Below are 8971 nucleotides of genomic sequence, written 5' to 3'. Positions count from 1 at the left end.
CCCTAGAATATTTCATACGGATACATTGATTACATACCTTGTAAGAGGAATTATCAATATTTTGCAGTATACTCTTCAAAATTTCTTACTGTAATAATATTTTTTAGATAGAACCCTACCCCAACGGTATCTACCCTAGAATATTTAATACGGATACATTGATTACATACCTTGTAAGAGAAATTATCAATATTTTGCAGTATACTCTTCAAAATTTCTTAATGTAATAATATTTTTCAGATAGAACCCTATCCCAATGGTACCTACCCTAGAATATTTTATACGGATACATTGATTACATACCTTATAAGAGGAATTATCAATATTTTGCAGTATACTCTTCAAAATTTTTTAGTGTAATAACATTTTTTAGATAGAACCATACCCCAACGGTACCTACCCTAGAATATTTTATACGGATACATTGATTACATACCTTGTAAGAGGAATTATCAATATTTTACAGTATACTCTTCAAAATTTCTTAATGTAATAATATTTTTTAGATAGAACCCTACCCCAACGGTACCTACCCTAGAATATTTTATACGGATACATTGATTACATACCTTGTAAGAGGAATTATTAATATTTTGCAGTATACTCTTCAAAATTTCTTAATGTAATAATATTTTTTAGATAGAACCCTACCCCAACGGTACCTACCCTAGAATATTTTATACGGATACATTGATTACATACCTTATAAGAGGAATTATCAATATTTTGCAGTATACTCTTCAAAATTTCTTAATGTAATAATATTTTTTAGATAGAACCCTACCCCAACGGTACCTACCCTAGAATATTTTATACGGATACATTGATTACATACCTTGAAAGAGGAATTATCAATATTTTGCAGTAAACTCTTCAAAATATTTTAATGTAATAATGTTTTTTAGATAGAACCCTACCCCAACGGTACCTACCCTAGAATATTTTATAAAATTATATTAATAAGTATATCATGTTAAAAATATTTATAATTTATTATTTATTTATTAAATAAATTTGTTTATAAATTTAAAAATATTTATTTAATTCAATAATAAATATTTTTTTAATAAAATTATACAAATAATTAATTTAATTTAAATATTATAATTATTTTTAGAAATTTATTAAATATTATTAATTAAATTTTAAAAATGAAATTTTATTAATTTTAATTAATTTAGTTAAATTACCATTAATTTTTTTTTTTAAATCTGAATTAATATTTTTACGCTTAGTAGTATACACATATATAAATTTATTAATTATAAAATATTTATTTATTGAGAACACATATATAATTGAAAATAAATTATTTAAATATTTAAAATAATAATGATTAAATATCTGTTTGTTTGAAAAAAAAAAATGTTAATATAAAAAATTTATAATATATAAAAATCTTAAATTTTATATATTATTATTTTTTATATTTTAATTATTTAATAAATATGTATAAATTTATTATTATTATTATTATTATTGTTATTATTATTATTATTATATAATATATATATATATATATATATATATATATATATATATATATATATATATATATATATATATATATATATATATATACATATATATATATAAATATATAATAATAAGCGCTGTTCAAGATTACTACACACAGCAAGCAGTCGAACATTGCCATTTTTCTTGCACTCACGTAAATCTAACGTAAATTATCACAAGATAACTAGCTATAAGTTAACTATAAACACTGTCTTGTCTTCAAACCTGCATGTATAAAACTTATTCAATAATATTCTTTAAGATAGTGTAGGTAATTTTTATCTACATAAAAAATTCAAAAGATAACATTAAAACTAATTGTGTTTAATGTAGGTTAAGGTGGCTCCAGCACCTAGTGTCGTATCAAAATGGGGAGACTAAAAATTAATCATTATTTTCTTTAAAATATGGTATAAAATTATCGTAGAGACTGTTGTAAGCCATATTCTACATTTTATCTGTTACTTTAGTGAGTTAATATAAAAAAACAAAAAAGTTTTATGGTGCCCTAATTGATGAACTGTTACCGTACGCTCCTAAATTCAAAAGTAGTTATACCTATATGTATGTACTCTGCAGAATGCAGACAGCTGAGAGCTGACTTGCACTCGCAACTGTATACTTAGTCTCCGATTATTTAAAGATTTTGTTCGATAACAAGACACTTTTCTCATGTCATCGAAAACTGCGTAATAATACATACAAGATAGTATGTTTTTTACACCTTACGGGTTATTTATATAAGTGCAGCAGTAGGTTGTACATCGCGTAAGCTTGCATTTCCTATCTAACCCGTCTTAAAACTACGATTTTGTAAGCATGATTTCTTACAATTTTCATCGTCAACCTTAATTTTTTTTTACACGAATAGAAAGATGGGAATTCAAAGAATATAATTCAATTTTATTAACCTCGGTTGGGTTATTTATAATTTTAACATTGAGGCCACTTGAGCCACCTTAAGGGTAAGTTTAAATGGAGTCTGGGAGTGGGAGTCAGCCAAGCTTTAAGCCAATCTGGCAGACTTTCAGACTCCATCTAAACTCACCTTAAACCGTTAAAATTTTCTTTTCTTTTTTTTTAACTGTTATTTAGTCAATGACACGAAATACCTTTTTTCAGCATATAAAATTATATCGTTTTATAGTATAAAATTATTAGCGTGTGGAGCGCGCAGCTCGAACTCTAGTATCTTCTAAAGATTTTCTCGATTTTACATTGCTCACATCGTAATACATGTGTGATACATATGTACGAAATGTATGTGTAATACATGCTCATCTCTGCTTTGAGGTTATACAGATGGGTATAGTACGAAGGCTCCCCATTACCATGGTTCAGAATAATCTGACAAACTATTCAGACGATCTTCCTTTGACCAATACCACTGTCAAAACTGTAGCAACTTACTTCGCCCTAAAGTTCATTGTCAGCTTAGGTATTTTAAGATAATAACAACAGATCAGGAATTTAATTTTCAAAACTAATTTGTGCAAAAATTTACAAAGGTATTTGAGATCAAACAGTTTATGGTTCAAACAAAAAGGAGATGAAACTCCTTTAACTCCACACTTTTTAGATCTCAAACTATGGGATCTAGTTTAAGAAGCCATCACTCATTAGTGGAGTATCTAAAAATGTACCTAGAGCGGGATGAATATGGGATACTTTTCTCAAATTCGCTTTATTGTTATATAACACCTCTGTTCATTCCATTTATGGGTATACCCTACATGAGTTTAATTTTGGGCACAAGGCATAGCTTCCTACTATGCGAAATTAAGAATAAAACTATAATACCACCCGCGAAAAGGGTAATACAAAACAACCAAATTTATAAGGGAAAGAAATGCGAAACTAAATTTTAGTTCTGTTGTGCTTCAAATGGTGCAAACAATTTTAGTTCTATTATTCCTCAAATTGTTTACTATCGCCCACTTGCGATATGATGTATAAAATTTTAAAACTGTATAAATCTACTATTTAACGTATCACTTGCCCAATAATAGCAGCGTTGACTACGATGGTGAAAAGTTTCTCAGTCACTTTAGAGCACATTTTACCGAAATTCAACACTAGCACCACCACGGTTAAAGCTGCAAAGTAATCAGCAGTTTTCGTACTTTCATACACAACGGTCAATATGCGTTCTAAAGTATGCGATTGGGCTTAAACTTTTCACCGTCGCGGCAAATACTGAATAGGTAAACCTGCTGAGAAGACATCTGTAAAAAATCTTCAAACAAAATTTTCGATGGGAAAAAACTAGGGGAAAGAAGGGAGCTAGCAAGCGTGGTTGCATCTCATCAGGCGAGGCTGAGGAATCGAAGAATTTCAGTTTTCATTTTAGATCCATCAAAGCTTTATTCTTCTCATATTTTCTTAGTTGAGACCTTCCTTGTGTTGGAATTTGGCCCCTCTTGATAATAAAACAAAAGTTAATTGAAAAATAAAAGCTTTGCTTTTTTTGCATCACAAGAAACGGTTAGAAATAATGACGAAAAAAACGAAATCCCCTGTCCTCAAAGAAAATAACAAAATTTTTCTTTAAAACTAAAACGTTGTCTCCTTTGCATTAACAGGAATAATTTAAAATAATCACGAGCAAAACGAAATTCTGCCTCTCAACAAAAAAAGTTGCGTTAAATTTTAAAAATAAACCTTTACCTTGCTCCAAAAGGAAATTCATCATTCAACAAAGTGTCAACGATTTTGAGAAAATTCAGAGAAGTTGATCTTCTATCCTCTACGTGTGCGCAAAGAATAAGGAAGACTAACTCTCATTCTGCCAATATCTTATGATTGTTAAAATAGTTACAATACGTGTAATCAATGATATGGTTAAAATAAGCAATTATTTGGAGACTAATTCTACTTATTAAAAGGAAAATGAAAAAAGTGTTCATATGCCTCATACGGGTCCCTCGCTTGTTACGGCACTTAATGCCTAAGCCATCTTAAATCGAGTTTATCGCGGGAAACTCACTGTTCGCCCATAAACTCAACTACCAACGTAAATCCAAATAAACAGGTAAGAAAGTCTACTTTGACATTATTTATCAACCCTTATTTACAAGGAAAAGGAAATCGTTTATTTTCTCTCTTACTTTTTCTCTATAGGGTAGTTTTTTAAATGTGCAGGTGTTGCGTCGTAAACGAGCGCAATCGAGGCGTGGGTGTGTGTGTGTGAGTCAGGAGGCATACTGATGTGCGCTAGTGTGAAGGGAAGGAGAAAAAAGCGAAGGGGAATGGTGAGCAAGGTGGTAGAAGGAGTTTAAGCGGGAAAGTAGTGAGTCTGCATGTGGAAGCGAGTTCAGTTAATCAGCGACACGTCGTTCTTTTTTTTTGGCGGGACTAGAAAAAGGGCAGCACGCAACAAGACCAGAGAGACGACTTGGCGGTGGTACTGTTGGTTTTTTTGGGAGTGCCGTACACCGAGCTACGCGATCATATTGACGTTGAAGTCGCAGTCAGGGTAAACGTTTGAATGGTTCCCGAGAATAGCTGTCTTCAACACAGTCTCTCAGCGTCGAGTGATAGCGGCACATAATCGCACAGATTGAATCGTAGAAACACCACCGAGTGGTTCGTTAACGTAGCTAGCGGACGAGGTCCTTTGTCACCACGAGCGGCAAAACCGTAACATGCTTCCGAGAAGCATAGTCGAGACAACTTTAACGACACCACCGAGTGGCGTTGAAGTTTAGCCTTGGACATCATCTTCGACGGATGATGTACGCAATCGCATGCTAGTTAAGGTAAGGTGCGAAGTACGAAGCACCACGCGCTATACCTTATTCGCGTATATATTACTAGCAGCCCCCCGTCTCGGCTTCGCCCGAGACTTACTAAATAAAACACTGTAGTGTGTTAACATGTAATGTGAAACATTTTCAGTTAGAAATCTTACACATATTCCTGATACATCTCAGAACAAAAATCCTCTTATAAAAACATAATTTTTGGGAATTCATATAGTTTATTTGGTCAAACAATAAGGTATAAAAATTCAAAAAAATAATTATGCTGAAAAGTACCGTGCGTTCTTTATGCCATAAAATAATCGGTGGCCATAAGAAGCCGTTGATTTACAGTTTCTCCCGTGTAATTCACGAAAAGGGTTATTTTTTAAAGCTGTTAAGATTTTAAGCCCCCAAAAAATATATATTAAAAAAATTTTTTCTTCTCACATCTCACAACTTTGTTACCAGAGCAACAAAGTCCTGGACCTTAAACCCTACATTTTTATTGCCACAAAAACACAAATACATTTTCTACTTATTGAAAAATCTGAAGTAGGATCTTTAAAGATTTTAGAGATTGCTTTGAGGGTACAATGAAAAGCTGATCTCTCACGTAATGGACTCTTTAGTTGTCGATTTTGACGCTGCTGTTTTAATCTCGATAAATTTTCTGCGTCAGTTTCTTGACGCCTAAGTAAAATTGTATTTATTAGATACACTTGAAGTTTTTCTTCCAACTCACCCTCTTGCGACTTTTGGCATGCTTAAAATTTGTGTAACCACTAAAAGCTGTTTTTTTTCAACTTTGTTAAGTTCTACTATATTTGTTGGCAAGGTAAATCAACGTCCGATGGCCCTAAAAAAGACCGGTGAACTTCTTAAGTTAACTCTTTCTTCGGGAGAAAAATTACAAAGTCCGAAGCTTTGGAGCTAGTTATAAAGATCTCTCCCAACGTCTCCTGGTATAACGTCGAAGACGTTGGTGTCTAAAGCACCTTTTTTATTCGCAGATTCAGTTGTTTTGGTTATCTTAGACGGGGAGATTGGTTAGTGATACTCGTGCAGTGGAGGCTGTCCCGTTGGCTCAAGTTTTTTTTCCTTGATAGCTGTTGTAGGTTTGCCCAGCGCAGACCTTGGAGAGGATCAGTGATTCCTGGTTGAATGCTTAGAGTCGAGAGGGTAATATAGGGTCGACGGTCACTGGGGTTCCCAGCCTTGCGGCGAACAACTCCGCTTGTGACGTCTGACAGTGAATGACTGACTTTGTTTAATAGTGCCCGTCTTTAGTTAATATAGTCTTTTAGTCGACGAATCGCTTCCGAAAATGGTAGTAAAAATGTATTTGTTGGCAAGGTAGTTTACACTTAGGTGGATCCTAAAAAGAACCGATGAAATTGATAGTCAAGTAGGGAACGTAAATACTTATAATGGCCCTAAAAAGCGCCAGTGGTGAAACTTCCAGGCTATTCTTTATTATTATTCCTGATGATAAAGAGCTGGCTACGGGTTGCTTGATTCTTTCCCTGAGAGTCTCGATGTACGGAGACTGTGATGGAGGGAGGTACGCCGCTGACCAAAGAATATCTTGTCTTCGGGTCGTTCCCCGGATAACCAACCACTCATCGTTAGACGGGAACATGTGGGTAAGCGCGTTGGGGACGCGACGACCAAGAAGGTAGCCGTTGTGGCTTGCCCGTGCCCCTCAGAGCTGTTCTTCCCTGGCTTACATTTGTAGTCAAAAATTCTCTTACTGCTCCAGGTGGGATGGTAGGACTGCCACACAACTCAGAAGAGTTGGTGCAGATTGTGCTCTGGCTAGATATGTCTCCTGGTATTATGCCAGAGACAGCATCAGTTGAAATTTATTTTTGTCTTGATCGCACTCGTCGAGATTCAGGGAGAATGGACACCTAGGTCCCTTCCCCTTCACAGAAGAGTGTCGTCCATAACCGAGATACCCAGCTGCAAGACTTTCATCAGTATGCCCTGTACAGTTCGTTGAACCGCTGAGTACATCTGCATGGATATCGAGACACTCCGGCCTATTATAACCACACTTATTAAATTATGTTGCAGGTAGCTTCAATTTTATGTCGACGCCACCTAGCGGATTTTACTGAACTAAAGTGAAAAGCTGGCGTATTTTTGCAAAACTTTGAGCTCATTTATTGCTATTGTTATTAAATTTTTCATGATAAAAACTTTACTAAAACCATCTAGGGAGTATCATGAATCAGTGTGCAAAATTTCAGCAAAATCGGTTCAGTAGTTTTCGCGGTTAGCGATTACAACGGTTTCAGCGACTTTGCTTTATATATTAGTAAGAGTAAGATACCCTTAATTTGCGTTGCCACATATACATATATATATGATGTTACAGGCTTGATGAGTAGCTCAATAAGACGATGATTCCATGCGTGCTACATGATACGCTACGATATTATTTTGTTTTTCTTGGGATAATTGATGTCAAGACAAATGTAAGTGAGTGTTAACTCGTGACAGTGTTACAGACTAATAAATAATATGAGATAACAACGTTTTATTCATCGCCCTGCATCTCACAGGGAGAGTCAGTTAGATAAATACGCTATTATGAATGCTAATTACAATAATTATTTAGGCCTTTAGCAAACGTCTGAAACCACGGCGATCAGCAGGTATCTTTGTGACCATTACTCTTCACTCCCGGCAAGTTCTGGGGATAATCTGTCCATCATTCCTGAAGACAACATGCCCGAGCTCATCGCCCGAGTAGAGCTCATGGTTCCCGAATTACAGGAGGTGCCTGAGCAGATTTTTCTGATACATAGGAAGTTCCCGTGTAGAATTCAAGGTTGAAGCCTGCGCAAGTTGCACCAGCCTACATTGTTCAAGACATTCCAATGGTGATAGCACATGTGGCTCACCTGCAAATATAGATATGGCTCCCCCATGCAAAGGACTGGAGCCATTGCTTCCGCACAATTTGCAGACTGATTAAACTGAGCTGTCTCTTCACGAGGCTGTGACGGGTGCAATTTGGGTATCAACGCCGACGGCAAGAATGTTCGCCGTGTACCTAACTATCGCATTCAGCGAAAATGGTGCATGCTTGCACCAACTAAAGCATCTTTAAAGGCACAAGTTTCGTTTTCCCATCCATGAAGTGAGCTTATATACCTACTACACCCTGAGTTAACCCTGCCTTAGTGCGCGTCCTGTCAAATAACGTACCTGAATAATATTGCAAGGCTACGTTCTCAACGTGTATTGATCGAAGTCTCGTTGTTTATGAAGTAAATGATCAATGCATGATTTCTTTTTCAATAAAAGTACTCCTCCCCCTCCTCATCGTCATCTTCGTCCTCGTTGTCGTTATGATAAATATACTACTATTGCTTACAGTCGTGTAGCTCATATACTATACATTTTTTTCTAAAAGATCGTTATTAGCAAAGAATAAAAAATTTACTCACCATCCTTCTCATTATGTAAAATTAAAAATTGTACACGACGAAAAAATTTTATTTCGTTGATTAATCTCAACTTAGAGTATTATGTTTCAAAGATCTTATTCAATTCAAGTTTAACTAATTTTCTATTAACTTATCAGTTGTTGGTTGTTTTTACACAAAGTTTTTTAAATGAAGTATCGTTGTATTTTCAATATCCCACATATAGAGTTTTTTAGAGATACACTAGAGAGATTGGCATTTTGAATTTTTGTT

The sequence above is a fragment of the Copidosoma floridanum genome, unplaced genomic scaffold (assembly GCF_036245765.1).
Source record: "Copidosoma floridanum isolate Cflo_tuat_1 unplaced genomic scaffold, Cflo_Japanese_pri ptg000032l, whole genome shotgun sequence".
NCBI classification, from domain to species: Eukaryota; Metazoa; Arthropoda; class Insecta; order Hymenoptera; family Encyrtidae; genus Copidosoma; species Copidosoma floridanum.
This window is presented reverse-complemented; position numbering follows the sequence as displayed.